At 36.7% G+C, this 15,213-nt stretch overlaps 1 protein-coding gene and 1 long non-coding RNA gene across 6 annotated transcripts in view; one reads left to right on the top strand and one right to left on the bottom strand.

Annotated features, from left to right (window-relative positions):
• The window catches only part of si:ch211-195m9.3, a 51,964-nt gene that overhangs the window by 33,472 nt on the left and 3,279 nt on the right, over window positions 1-15,213 (bottom strand). The gene's annotated exons all lie outside the window — the stretch shown is intronic.
• Window positions 13,523-15,213, top strand: part of LOC141378748 (uncharacterized) — a 45,368-nt gene continuing 43,677 nt past the window's right edge. Inside the window, exon 1 of the long non-coding RNA XR_015515167.1 lies at window positions 13,523-13,635. This is a non-coding gene — a long non-coding RNA (uncharacterized LOC141378748). The remainder of the gene's footprint in view (window positions 13,636-15,213) is intronic.

Raw genomic sequence — 15,213 nt, 5'->3', positions numbered from 1 at the left:
GGACCATATCTGGGCCAAGTCTCAGCCAAGTTAATAACCCATAACTGGACCTGAACTGGGCCAGATAGGTTGGTGTGTCACAATTGCAATGAAATTGATAAACCCATGAAGTGTTGCGCTTTATGCAACTATGGGCATACTTTTTCTCAGTGACCTGATTGGTAGAATTTTTTTCTTTACTCAAAAGTTATTTTAATGTATTTCAAATGTGGGTCAAGACTGGCCAAATTCACGTGGCCCACATATCAATTTTTCAAATCTAGGCCAAATACTACGTTTTACATCTGGCCCAAGTCTTGTGTGCCGCCTTAAAGATGGTGCCACCTCTGCCAAACCCGGGCCATGTTTGACTCACAAGCTGTATGCCAGTGCCGGATGAATGCCTGCTGTGCCAGCTTTATGCCAAATCTGGGCCAGAATTCTTTACTACTAGGGTTATTGTCTCAATTCTACTATGTTATTTATACAGGGGATTAATCATGAGCAGAGGTCACATTAACTGAAATATGTCAGCAATGACAGATTTTTTATGAACAATGGACAAACTGTGATTCATCTCAAAATTGGTTTTGTTTTTTAGTAATGTTTTTATATATGTACAGTTGAAGTCAGAATTATTAGCCCCCTTTTGATTTTTTTTCTTTTTTACATATTTCCCAAATTATGTTTGACAGAGCAAGGAAATGTTCACAGTATGTCTGATAATATTTTTCCATCTAGAAAAAGTTTTATTTGTTTTATTTCGGCTAGAATAAAAGCAGTTTTGAATTTTTTAAAAACTATTTTTGGGACAAAATTATAAGCTCCTTTAAGCTAATTTTTTTTTTCCGATAGTCTACCGAACAAACCATCGTTATAGAATAACTTGCCTTATAACCCTAACTTGCCTAGTTCACTTTATTAACCTAGTTAAGCCTTTAAATGTAACTGTAAGCTGTATAGAAGTGTCTTGAAAAATATCAAGTTAAATATTATTTACTGTCATCATGGCAAAGATAAAATAAATCAGTTATTAGAAATAGGTTTTTAAAACTATTATGCTTAGAAATGTGCTGAAACAATTTTTCCTCCAATAAACAGAAATTGGAGAAAAAAATAAACAGGGGCGCTAATAATTCAGGGGGGCTAATAATTCTGACTTCAACTCTATATATAGTGCACTCTATATAGTGTATAGAACAGTTATGTCTGGATCTTCAATCTGTTTGGCTGATAGCCTTGTGATATTTTGTAATATCAGCACTTGTACAGCCTCTTTACCTGTGTTTATTACTCTGCCCACACGAGAAAGGAGAGGACTCACTGCATTTTGACAAGTATTGCAGCTGTTGGACCACATAATGTACTTTTGAGGCTTTCTGGGTGAGAATGTAGGTGTTTAGATTGAAGCTACAGTTTATTTATAAGAATAGCCTACTTGAAAATATGTTTGCACAATTTCAGAGATGGGAATTCCAGCACGTCCGTTGCCATTAGCCTGTCAAATTGAGCAAAGAGCAAAGAAATGGATGGTTGATGTTTCACTACAAGATGGTGACAGAAAATATTAAGTTCTTAGGGTGTGAAAAAGTTTTTCTCAAGAGTAAATTTAAAACTACAGCTGAACAAATCATTATAGTACAGGTAAGTGACATTCTAAGTTAATCTCTATTTTGTATTGCTGTATATATACCATAGTTATCTAGCAGTTTGCTTTGCTTTGGGTTTTTTTGGGATTATTTTTGTGAAATCCCGATTGCAACTGAAATACTGGGAGATCTCTATAGACTAGGGCTGGACTGGGACAAAAAAAATCAACCCTGGCATTTTGGGCCAGAGCGGCCCACTACATACAATCAAAATGCTACCCATCTGTGCACACCCTTGATATGTTTACCAACTCCTATTCTATAAAAGCACAAAAGCTGCATATATAGGAAATAATGAGAATTGACAAATTAAAAACTTTAAAAATGTAATTATTTTGTTATTATTTTAATAAAAGTATAATCCACACTGGAAGTCCATTTTGTGTGTGCCTTTGTGTTTTGAGGGAGCCTATATTAAATAATGAACTTAAAAACTGCCTGCTGATGCACACAGTTAATGTTGATTAATATAATAACGATAAATAATAAAAGAAATGTGTCAGAGACCCCTAAAGATGTTTATATATATATATATATATATATATATATATATATATATATATATATATATATATATATATATATATATATATATATGTACAATACGTATTTATATGTATGTATATGAGCAATATTACATGAGTAGCAGTGCGATGGGGCTGTATATCGTCACTGGAAAAAAAAGAAAATCAAACATGGAGACTCTTAATACCCTTTTGTATGAGGAACTACTTTCTTCTGCTATTCATTAACATCTGCAGCTGATGTCAGAACAGCAGAAGCCCTTACTAACTCACTAATGTCACTTTAGAGCTAGTATTCTAATGATTCTCTAGCGGTAATGTGGAAAGTGATGACACATTTTACACATTTTTCACATTTTTGCTCACATTTTAAGATTAAAAGGCTGAACGGCATTAAATGTTATCTTAGTCTACAAAGATTTCCAAATACCTCTCTGTTGCAAACACACATCACAATAATAAACTAAAAGCCAAAAGCAACACAGTCACTACTGGAATGCTCTTTGTTTGTGATAACGAAAAATGCTAAACACATGAGGGCATCTGTTCTTTCATTCTGTTTACGGAACTACTCTGCAATAGCGAAAACAGGAGTCGCATTAGAAACAGATGACCATCTCAGTTTTAAGACTTTAGGATGAGTCCCATCTCACACTCAACACACTACAATTATTATGATATAAATACAGCACTACAACATACAAAAAAAAGAGATCAACTTAAAAAGCCGCTTACCAGTTTTATGATTTGATCAGCTGTAGTTTAAAATTACGCTGAGTTTTTCCTCATCTGTAAGGACTTATTATGCAGTCTCTGTTCCCCTGTTGTGGATGGACAACGTCAACCATATTTGGTCTGGTCAATGACTACGTTTACATGGACATCAGTAATCGAATTATCTGCCTTAATCTAATTAAGACAATTGTAGCTGCTGTCAAAAGCAATTCTCATATATTACACTCTATAAACATACACTTTACATTAAAAGGTTCAATAAATAGTTAAAGTGTTCAGATTAATCATAAAAATAAATAAGTAATGTATATTTGTTGTTAATGCACGTTAATTAATTTAAAGTTATTTAACTAAAACTATAAGGGGGAGGGGGGAACCTTTTCTTGTTATGTTTAGCTTGGGAATTATTTCATTGTTGCAATCAAGATATTCTTCCGTTGCACTACAAGTAGTACAGCTACAAGGTGCAGTGCTAATTACATGTTTTTAAGGATTAATAAGTGCAAAGAAGTTTAAGAGAAACTGCAACCCTTCAAGTTTATTCCTCTAGAATTAAAGAGGCCAATGAGGTATGTGTCGTATAGTGCTCACGGATGTGACATGTATGATTATGTGTCCGTATGTTAATTTATAATTAGCCAATTAAGTGTATTTCTTTACATTTTGAATGTGCACTTTATCTTTTGGTTGTATGTATGTTGTTCATTACATGCAACATCACCTTTAAAGGGTTAATTTAAGTTTATGTATTTATTTTCGTAGTTCTGACGGCAATATTGGTGACATAAAGGAGTGCAAGGCTAGAATGTACAAGACATACAACAGACTCGTGTCCGAATAAATGTCAGTTAAAATCAAGAATGACTGGAGCCTTTGTTTCATCTCGAGGAGAGTAACAACAATAACAAGATTAAGGTGTTTACATGAGTTGCTTTTTGAATGTTTCTTTCGTGATTGCGTTTTACATGTTATAGCACATGCTCAGATTAACGTCATTGCTTCACCACGTAATCCGCATTTTCTCTGAAGTATCATGTAATTTTGGATGTTTTATTATTATTTTGTAAACTTTAACTGAGGTTTGGCACTTCACTTTCATTCGAGCATACCTCCAGTGACAAACGAGATATTGGATGCAATGAACTGCTGGAAGAGTTGTTTTAATGGAAGTTCATACCACAAGCTGAATGGAAGAAAAAAAAAAAAAAGCTCCGCATTTCAAGAGGCAGGTGTCTGTGGTCTGCACTGACTGGGTAGGTGCAAAGAGTGTCAAACAGCCGTGTGTGTGTGGACTATCCTGTCGTAAAATGCGGCAAAAAGCCCTACATGATGGTAATAATTCGATTAAGGTGTTTACATGTCTGTAATGCACTTTAATAACGTGACTAAAATCGGCATACTCCAAACGTCTTAATTTGATTTCTCTTTAGGTCGATTATGACCTTAATCTGATTAAATGAATCAAAAATCTCTGTTTACATGGTCGATTCTTAATTAGAGTATTGTCTTAATCGCATTAAAATTATTGGTGTCCATGTAAACATAATCAATGATAGGCTAATGGACGCCGATGCAGAGTCTCTCAGAAATTATAAGTATTTTAAAATAGCTACCATCTTTATAAATAAACTGCATAATTGCAATCTAAACAATGTATGACTTAAAAAGCCCCAAACGTACAGTATGTTGCCCAACAGCAGGACTATTTGTCAAACTGTAGAGTGTCCTCTGCTTGTCGCTGTATGTGGGCGGAGTAATCCAAAGGTGAAGAGGCTGTTATTGCAAAATATCATATGGCTATCAGCAAATCAGATTCTTTAACCCGACAGAACTGTTGTATACACACACACACACACACACACACACACACACATATATATATATATATATATATATATATATATATATATATATATATATATATATATATATATATATATATATATATATATATATATTTGAAGTCACAACTATTAGCCCCCTTGAATTTTTATTTAAATATTTAAAAATGAAAAAATCTAATACACACACACACACACACACACACACACATTATACTTTGATAGTCCAATTTGGACAGTGAGCTTATTCCAACACTTATCTCAGAGTGGAATCTGAGACAAACATAATTTAACTTTGATAAGAAGGACTGTATGACATCATGCTAGGAATGTGGTTGCCTACTACTGGTGCAATGAAAATCCCCTGTGAGATGTCATCTGTTAGAAACCTTTGTAAGCAGAGCTCTTTTTCTTTCCCAACCCCCCAACTGAGGTACACATGTTCAGCTCAGCTAACACAGTTAAGTTGTCCAAGTTTATGTAGTTTATGCAAGCATGACATATTATTTGACAAAAATAGTACATTGTCTCATGAGTGTAAAACATAATGTGTGATTTCATACTAGGCATGTGATTACCCACTAAGGGTGCAATGAAAAACCCCTTGTTACATCAGCTTTGATAAAATCATTTATTTTGAAAAAAATAGGTCTTTTTGTTTCACAACCTCAGCAATATCACAAATTCAGTGTTACTTATCTCATTCACTATGTGAACAAGTGAAAGCTTTTTTATATCGAGCAGATTTTAAAACAAGTGAGTGTTTTATGTGCTGTTGAAGATAATTGCATTATTTTTTTATGATACATAATGACTGAAACTATAAAAATCTGTGGGAGAGTGAAAGTGGAGTGGTGTGAAAAAGATTTTGCTCCTTACAGATTTCACATTTTTGCTTATTTTGTTACAATTTAATGTTTTGGATCATAAAACAAATTAAACAATATTAGTCAAAAATAACATGAGTAACAGCTTTTGCAGTTTTGAAATATATATATTTTTTATTATTAAGAGGAAACAAAATACAAACCTACATAGTTCTGTGTGGGAAAAGAGTGTTTGCCCTCTAAACCTTATAACTGATAAGGCCACACTTAGCAGCAACAACTGCAATCAAGAGTATTCAAAAACCTGCAATGAGTCTGTTATAGCACTGTGGAGGAATGTTGGCTCACTCATCTTCAAGGATTTTTAAGGTTACGCCACAGCATCTCAATTGGATTCAGGTCAGGACTTTGACTAGACCACTCAAAAGTCTTTATTTTGTTATTCTTTAGCTATTCAAAAGTGGACTTTCTGGTGTGAAGAATCACTTTAGCTTGAGGAAATTAATGCTGCATTTACACTTGATGGTTAAATCCGATTTTGTGACTGTATCTGATATTTTGGGCATCCCGCTTACATCATCTTCATCATCATTTTTTCAAATGTGACTCGTATCTGATTGTCTGCATTTACACAAAACACAGCAAAGACGCAATGACCAGGAAAAAAAGAGCGGGCACTGACTAACAGCTGATAATTAAAGAGCGTTTTTTTCTCCATTTGTGTTTTTAATCTGTTCGCAGGGTTTGTTTTTATTATTATTCTTTTTTGACAAGTTGTTTTACTATAGTTTATGGCAGAAAAGTTCTCATTTGGCCATCTTTTTATGTAGGCTTTTATAAACCAGTAGGCATCTTACTGTAATGTCTATGGCATGATTTATGCATGTAATTTACAATATGCAACAGTTTCAGTTTATATAGTTTATGTGGCCAACATTGCACTCTCTCTTTCTCCCTCTTGTTAACATGCTTAAATAATTGTGCTACATGACAATATAAATGTTTTTTTGTTGTTGTTGTTGTTCTTGTATATTAGATTTAAGGTTTGGGACTCTGCTGAAGTCTGTTTTGAAATGAAAGCACAGTATTGACATCATTCACTATCGTTTTTTAATGATGTGCGACTCGCATTAACAGATGAAAATCCAATCTACCCACTTATGTACACTGCAGATACGAGGGCATGGATCCAATTCACATCGGACAAAATTTCCACATATGAACAAGGCCTGAGTCTGATTTGAGTGAATCGGAATCCATGTGATTTTTTTCCTGCTTGCATGTACATGGACAGAATCCAATTTGTGCCACAATGGAGAAAAAAAAAAAAGCAAAACACGTTCTCCACTTTTCCATGTTTTTGCCACTTGTAGATATTTGCTCTCAGTGTGGTTCATCGCAGTCCCAAAAGTTTAGATATGGCTTTATAACTTTTTCTAAACTAGAAGATCTCAATTATTTTCTTTGTCTCTGGTTTTTGAATTTCTTTAGATCTCAGCATGATGTCTAGCTTTTGAGGATATTTTGGTCTACTTCACTTTGTTAGGCAGTGATTTTTTATGGACAGATTTGGCAGTAATCAGGCCTGGGTTAGGCTAGAGAGATTAAATGTCTGTTAAAGTAGAGTTAAGATATTTTAAGATTGGGGCAAACACTTAGCTGTGTAGTTTTTTTTATTTTTTAGTTTTCCCTTAATAATAAAAATCGTCATTTAGAAAATGTACAGTGTGTTTACTTAAGTTGTCTTTGTTTGATGATCTGAAACAATAAAAACATGCAATATATGTAATTCATTTTCTTTTCGGCTTAGTCCCTTTATTAATCTAGGGTCGCCACAGTGGAATGAACCGCCAACTTATCCAGCACGTTTTACACAGCAGGTGCCCTTCCAGCTGCAACCCATCTCTGGGAAATATCTATACACACTCATACACTACGGACAATTTTTGCCAACCCAATTCACCTGTACCACATGTCTTTGGACTATGGTGGAAACCGGAGCACCCGGAGGAAACCCACGCGAGCACAGGGAGAACATGCAAACTCCACACAGAAACACTAACTGACCCAGCCAAGGCTCGAACCAGCGACCTTCATGCTGTGAGGCGACAGCACTACCTACTGAGCCACTGCGTCACATAATATATATATGCGTTTGCGTGGGTTTCCTCCGGGTGCTCTGGTTTCCCCCACAGTCCAAAGACATGTGGTATACGTAGGTGAATTGGGTAAGCAAAATTGTCCATAGTGTATGGGTGTGAATAGATGTTTCCCAGAGATAGGTTGCAGCTGGAAGGGCATTCGCTGCGTGGAACATATGCTGGATAAGTTGGGGGTATATTGTGCTGTGGCAACCCCAGATTAATGAAGAGATTAAGCCGAAAAGAAAATTAATGAAAGAATGAGTATGTATGGATGTTTTGCAGTGGGTTGTGGCTGGATGGCATCTGCTGCTTAAATCATAGGCTGGATAAGTTGGTGGTTCATTCTGCTGTGATGACCCCAGATTGGTAAAGGGACTAAGCCAAAAAGAAAATGAATGAATGAATATATTAATTTACTTTGTATTTAATACATACACCTATTAATTATTTTACAGATATATTCTTGTTCTATGTACTGTATAGTTGCTTTTGCAATACTGTGCAAGTCATGCTAATAAAGCTCATTTGAAGAATCCATATGGTGTGCAAAAAGACTAAACTCCTAACAATCCAGACAGTCCATGTTCTTTAACTGATTTAATTTTTCTGTTATCTGCTGCCCTGGGTCAAAAACACTAAGGCCCAATCCCGATTCTTCCCATTAGCCCTTTCCCTTACCCCTACCCCTTGTTTTGCGTGTGCCCATGAAGGGGTAGTTATGTCTCAGTTCTCTTTAGCTTGAAGGTGTAGGGCTAAGGGCAAGGGGTATACATCCCTTCAAATGAAGATTTTTCAGGACCACACTCGAAACCAAGGGGTAAGAAAAATTTCCCAGAATGCAATAGCCACAGCTGCACCTGGAAGTAAGGACATCCACTAATTAGTATTTTTTTGTCATTATAACAAACTTTTTTGAATTTTTTTGTTTAGAAAAGTCTAGTCACTGGGAATGAGCTTTTTACAGTGTCTGCTATAATGTTAATGTTTTTTTTTGGTGTGTTTACATAGATGAATATGGCCACTCTGTAAATGCACAGTACTGTTACGATCTTATTGCCACATTAGATCATTTTGATGACATAATATATGCCTTTAGTGATTACCTGAAGATAAGTACTAAAAAATAACACAACTGGAATCACTACAGCAGTCGCGATAGTCTGATCTCATATGAAGCAAGAGATCGCGAGGACATATGATGATGTGTACAGGTGCTGTAGTGCTGTCCCAATTCTTAGGGGTAAAATTTGAAGCCCTTCCCCTTAACCCTCGGTTATAAGGGCTAAGGGGAAGGGGTACAAAAATAGAATTGGGATTGGGCCTAAAGCTGATGCTCTTTCATGTCTAATTGATGGAGAGACAAAACGAACCACTAATGAATCCATTCTACCCGAGAGCCTGCTCATTGAACCAGTACAATGGGACATAATGACTGAGATTTATCAAGCTCAATCAAATCAACTGCCCTCTAACAGATCACTTGTTCCACAATGTCCTAGAGAAAAAGTACTACAACCTGTTCATTCTGTTCTGAGATAAGGACACCCTGGTATTATGCAATTACTCCAAAATCGCTTTTGGTGGCCTACTATGCAGAAAGACACCACAGAATTTATCCATAAATGTGCCTTGTGTAATAAGCAAAAACATTCCTGCCTCCAACCAGTAGGTCTTTTACAACCCTTACCCAGGTCATGAATTTCTTCGACTTTTTACTGACTTATCGCCCTTTCAAAGCAACACAATTATTCTCACCATTATTGATTCTCCTAGGCCTGCCACCTCATACCACTTTCTAAACTTCCATTTAAATCTAACCTTTTATTTCAATTCCACAGACTCCCAGATGATATTTTATCAGACCGTGGGCCACAATTCACATGAAGAGTATAGAGGGCATTCTGCCAAAAACACTTACATTACCATTAGCCTTACTTACGAGTATCACCCCAATCTAGTGGTCAGGTGGAAAGGTTATATCAAGAACTAATCTGATTCCTCATAACAAACTGCAGCAACAACTAAACTGACTGGATCTGATACTTAATATGGGCAGAATATGCAGAAAATTGTATCCATAAACATGCTACCGTGTATGTCACCATTTAAAGGCATCTTAGGATATCAACCATCATTATTCCCTTGCTCTGTTGAACCTACAGATGTAGTGGATGTCTGGTTACGGAGAAGTGAGGCTACCTGGGATTCAGATCATACTCACTTAAAACAAGCTGTAAGGAGATTCAAAGACCAAGCAAATCGATCTCGCCCTCATATGTATGAATACAGCACTGGTCAATGGGTATGGATGTCTACTCAAGACCTTTGTGTACGCCTGCCATGCAAGAATCTCTGCTTCCGGTATGTGGGTACATTTAAGATTATCAGACAGATTACTCCAGTATATTACTGCCGTCCCTTGCCTTCTAATTACCGCATCTCTCCCACATTTCATATGTCTTAGCTCAAACTGCTGGTCCAGTTGAACTGGAGATATGGCAATCAGTGCACTGTCTGCAGAATCCATCCTCATTGATGGAGAGGAGGCATATCAGTTACATGAAATCCTGAATTAGTTGACTGGGAGGGGTTTGACCCCAAGGAGAGATCTTGGGTCAACCCATTTTTGATCCATCTCTAATCCAGCAATTCTACCAACTTCACCCAGAGAAGACGGCTGCTAGACCCCGTGGAAGACCCCAGCATTAGTTGCCTCCTCGTATCAGGAGCTGCTCGCAGAGGGAGGGATCTGTCACGAGCTTTGTCCCAGCTAAACCCATCACCAACCAGCAGAGGTCATTATTAACCGAATACTGAAAGCTGTTTCTGGACTTCAAATCCCAAAATCCTGTATCTGGTGCTAATTGCCCAGCAACGGATGACAATCTTCACTAGAACATAAATACAGACTTTAATCTCTGTTCATTGTGAAGTCTTGTTTTGTTTGCAGACAATTCTGAGCGGTTTCTTATATCTCTAGACTGTGTTTTTGGTTGGCAACTTGACTGTTTCTCTGATTGTGATTGTTCTCTGCCTGCCCTGACCCCTGCCTGTGAACTCGCCTGATTTTGTTCTGCCTGCCCTGACCATTGCCTGGAATCTTGCCTATGATCCCTCTTTGTGTGCCCTGACCATTGCCTGGACTGATTACTCCTGCATTAGTGCTCAGTTGCCTATTTTAGTAAGTGTTACTTAATACTTTATTTCAGTTTATTGTACTATAATAAAGAATGTTGGAAATGGAACCACAACCTCCTGAGTCTGCATCATACTCGTACTTAATCCTTCTGACCTCTGGCATCAACAAGGCATTTGTGCCCACAGAACTTCTGCTTACTGGGTATTTTCACTTTATTGGACTCTTCTCTGTAAACCCTAGAGATGGTTGTGTGTAACGATCCCTGTAGATCAGCAGTTCAGTATCAGAAATACTCAGACTAAACCATCTGGCACCTACAACCATGCCATTTTCAAAGTCATTTAAATCAACTTTCTTGCCCATTCTGGTGCTCGGTTTTAACTGTAGCAGATTGTCTTGACCATGTCTACATTTCTAAATGCATTTAGTTGCTGCCATGGGATTGGCTGATTATAAATTTGTGTTAATGCGCAGTTGGACAGCTAAACCTAATAAAGTGGCTGGTGACATATTAAATTGAAAAAAATATAGTACTATAAATAAGGAATGAAACAAATAAATCTTAGTTTGAATCCTGTGATGTTTAATGTTACTTTTCTGTTAAAAATGTGTAAAGGTCATGTGACCATTAGGAAGAGTTCTCGGACTCTCCTGAGTTGGTTCTTACAAGGTAACTTGGCAAGACCTTGGCTGTTTCTCAATTCCAAGAATGCAGAGAACGGACTTGCGTTCTTGTGGAGACTGGTCTTGCCAGGTGTCCTCGGAAGAACAAACTCTGCAGACCACGAGAACAGAGAATGCGTCCTGTGAGAAATAAGATGCTGTGTTTTTCCTTATGGTCACGTGACCTTCATGCATTTTAAATGGGAAATGATTTAAACATTACAGAATTCATACAATGATTTATTGTTTTTCAAAATATATACTCTGCATAAAAACATTATCAATATATGTTGCACAATACAAATAAAAATAAATTAATTAATAAAAAAAATAAAATTAGCAAACACCCTTCATGTGTTTACTCCTTTATTAAGATGTCCATGGTAATGTTTATAATCACCGTCTCATTTAGGGGAACTCCTGAAATAAATAAGTTATATCTCTGAACTTAAATAAATAAATCTAAAAAAAATTCTGTGCTTCCCACCCCCAGGCACAATGACTTCTAGGACTTCTAGAGCAAGTTCGTTGCTCAAGTCTGCATTGGTGCATCCTCGATATCAAGAACACATCCGGAAAGTTTCACGTGTCCTCCGTTCTTGAGTACTGGAACTGATCTTTGGCAGCAGATCATGACATTACACAAGAACACGAGGACACAAGACCACTGAAGAACGCATATTGAGAAACATCAATCATGATTGAATGTCAATCATCCACACATCATCCACATTTCTTTCATATTTAATTTTCTACCTTTCTGGAGAAGCAGGAGCAGGTTAATCTCCCATTTACAAGACTTTCATGCAGAGAAATCTCTCCAGGTCTTAGGATAATTATGCATTCAGACGTTAATGTCCAAACATTTTCAAAAGTTCTATAATTTTATGTGATTTCATGTTGTTGTTGTAGATGAAATATAACACGAAAAATGCTATTTAAATATTTTCCAGTCATGCAAACATCTGTACGAGAGCCTCTCTACCTCTCGACGGTTGGTTCCACGCATCCACCATATTTGTAGTATATTTACATATGTAGTATATACATATTTATTTACCCACATTTGTAGTTCTAATGAAATTCACATCAAACGCACAAATGTATTGTGGGCAATCTAAGCGGTTAAAGTATGGACAGTTCTACATTTTGAATTTTTACAGGGAAATAGTAAACCATCCGGGGAACCTTCTTATCAACTTACTACAATTTGGTACTTACTTATTTTATTTTTAAACATTATTTAGGATGTATAGCATGCTAATTAGGATGCATCAAGTGTATCTTCACTAGAACATTTGCCAGGATGTGTGTGTGTGTGTGTGTGTGTGTGTGTGAGTGGTGAGTGTATATGGTCCATGTAATCAGTCCCGAACAGCTTCAGCTGTGTGTGTGTGTGTAATCAGGAGGTTAACTGAACCTGGTGTGTAAATGCAGGGTATGATGGGATACATAGGCTGTTTCTCAATTCCAAGAACGCAGAGAACGGTCTTGTGTTCTTGTGGAGACCGGTCTTGCCAGGTGTCCTCGGAAGAATAAACTCAGGAGACCGCGAGGGCAGAGAACGCGTCCTTTCAGAATTGAGATGCTGCGTTCTTCCTGATAGTCACATGACCTTTACGCATTTTAAATGGTAAATTATTTAAACATTACAGCCTTCATACAACGATTTATTGTTTTTCAAAATATATGCTCTGCATAAAAACATTATCAATATATGTTGCACAATATAAATAAAATTTCAGCAAACAAACACCCTTAATGTGTTTATTCCTTTACTAAGATGTCCATGGTAATGTTTACTTTCACCGTTTCATTTAGGGAAAATCCTGAGGTAAATAATTCATATCTATGAACTTTAATAATAAATCTATATAAAATGCAGCGCTTCCCACCTCCAGTTGCAATGACTTCTGGGACTTCCAGAGCGAGTTTGGTGCTCAAGTCTGCATCGGTGCGTCCTCGATATCAAGACCACGTCCGGGAAGTTTCATGCATCCTCCATACTTGCGGTCTTGAGTATTGGAACTGAACTTAGGCAGCTGATGATGACGTTTCACGAGAACATGAGGACACAAGACCGCTGAAGAACGCATATTGAGAAACAGCCCATAGTTTGTCTAAATGACAGGGTGTGTTCTCCAGTGATCTGCGAGGCCTACATTGCTGGTGATCATAACAGAGTCTGTCTTGGTAAAGTCTTAGACACAGAGAATGATTTGCATAGTTTTTTGCCAGCAAATAAAAAACAAACAACAAGTACTTACTATATGTGGAAGAGATCAATAAAGTTGTCAAATAAACTTTTTTTTTTATTCTTTTCAATGACACATGGGCTGTTTTGATGATAAAATGTTGTTTGTACCACATTGTTTAACCATTTGGGCCAAGTCCTCTCTGTGAAGTTTTCATCTTTTTTTTTTGTTGATGAGACCTACTTGTTTCATCAACAAACTTGATGATGTAGATGGAGCTGAAAGACTTGAAATTGTATTCTCAGGCTTGCACTATCAGGCACGTGCAGTTCACCATAACAGTAAGAGGTAGGTTAGCAGACTGCAGAAAGCAGAAAGCAGACTGCCTCTGTGTGAGATCTTAACAACAGACCAGCAGTTCACTCAAGTCTGGTCTGGTCTGCTCAGTTCAGACAGCAGGCTTTGTCAACAGTGTGGTTATAGGATACTGTGTTACACTTTTATTCCGTCAATTATTCACAAAGTCCAACATTCTTAAATAATCAAAACAGGAGACAGAGAGAGACAAATAGACAAAATACAAGACAAGTTTTAAGCCAAACTTCTGGGAATCAACCCAACACATGCACAAAAAAACAGACACACAGTATCCCTAACACTGGTCTATGCAGATGCAACAGTTATTTCTTTGAGAGGTGCAGGTCAGGCTACCTACAAATGAGTATTCAATGTTTGGTCAATGGACGGCATATAAAAGTTACTGACAAAAAGATAAATAAGTTAAAACAATAAAGCCTAAAAACATCTCAAAGACTGTTCATGAAAACAAAAATAGAAACATGTTTTGCATGAATGCACATATTTAACCAACAGAATCCAGTCATTTACTGGAATGAAAAATATCTTTTTGCTATTCATTTGAAAACAACAAGGCACACCCAATTTCTGTGAGTCCACATATTTTCCATGTTGGAAAAAGTCTGAGATGCATATCATGCTGGCACTAGTGTGACAGTTCAGATTCTTGCAATTCCTAAGGAACGGCTACTAGGGATGTCTGGTGATTTTTTTTTCCATTGTGGTTTCCCGGAGTTGGCCAGTGTTTAAAAACATTCCTAACAAGCTTTATCCACCCTCAGAATTCCAAAGTTATGTGAACAAGTGAGGGAGTCTCCTCCTAATGAACATCACTTAAGAATATAAACCAGACAAGTTCCCACACATTATTCAGGTCTTTAGTAATGTTTCAGCTGCCTGGTTGGCATTAATCAAGAACTCACTTTTGGCAAATTATAAAAGGTCATGCAGCTGCACATTTCAAATCCACTGAACTTTTTGACTTTCTATTGTCTGTAAAACACACACAGAAATATATATTGTAAAGAAAGCTGGAAGCTTGTAACCATTGACTTCCATAGTATTTCTGTAGTATTCACAAATATATTCACAAATCATATATGAATAAAACATATAATCATATATTTATAAACCATAAATCATCATAAGACACCAAACAT

This window comes from Danio rerio, chromosome 18 (assembly GCF_052040795.2).
Source record: "Danio rerio strain M-AB ecotype USA chromosome 18, GRCz13ab, whole genome shotgun sequence".
Classification (NCBI taxonomy): Eukaryota; Metazoa; Chordata; class Actinopteri; order Cypriniformes; family Danionidae; genus Danio; species Danio rerio.
Note: the sequence above shows the minus strand (reverse complement) of the source record. Positions and strands in the feature narration are given on the sequence as shown.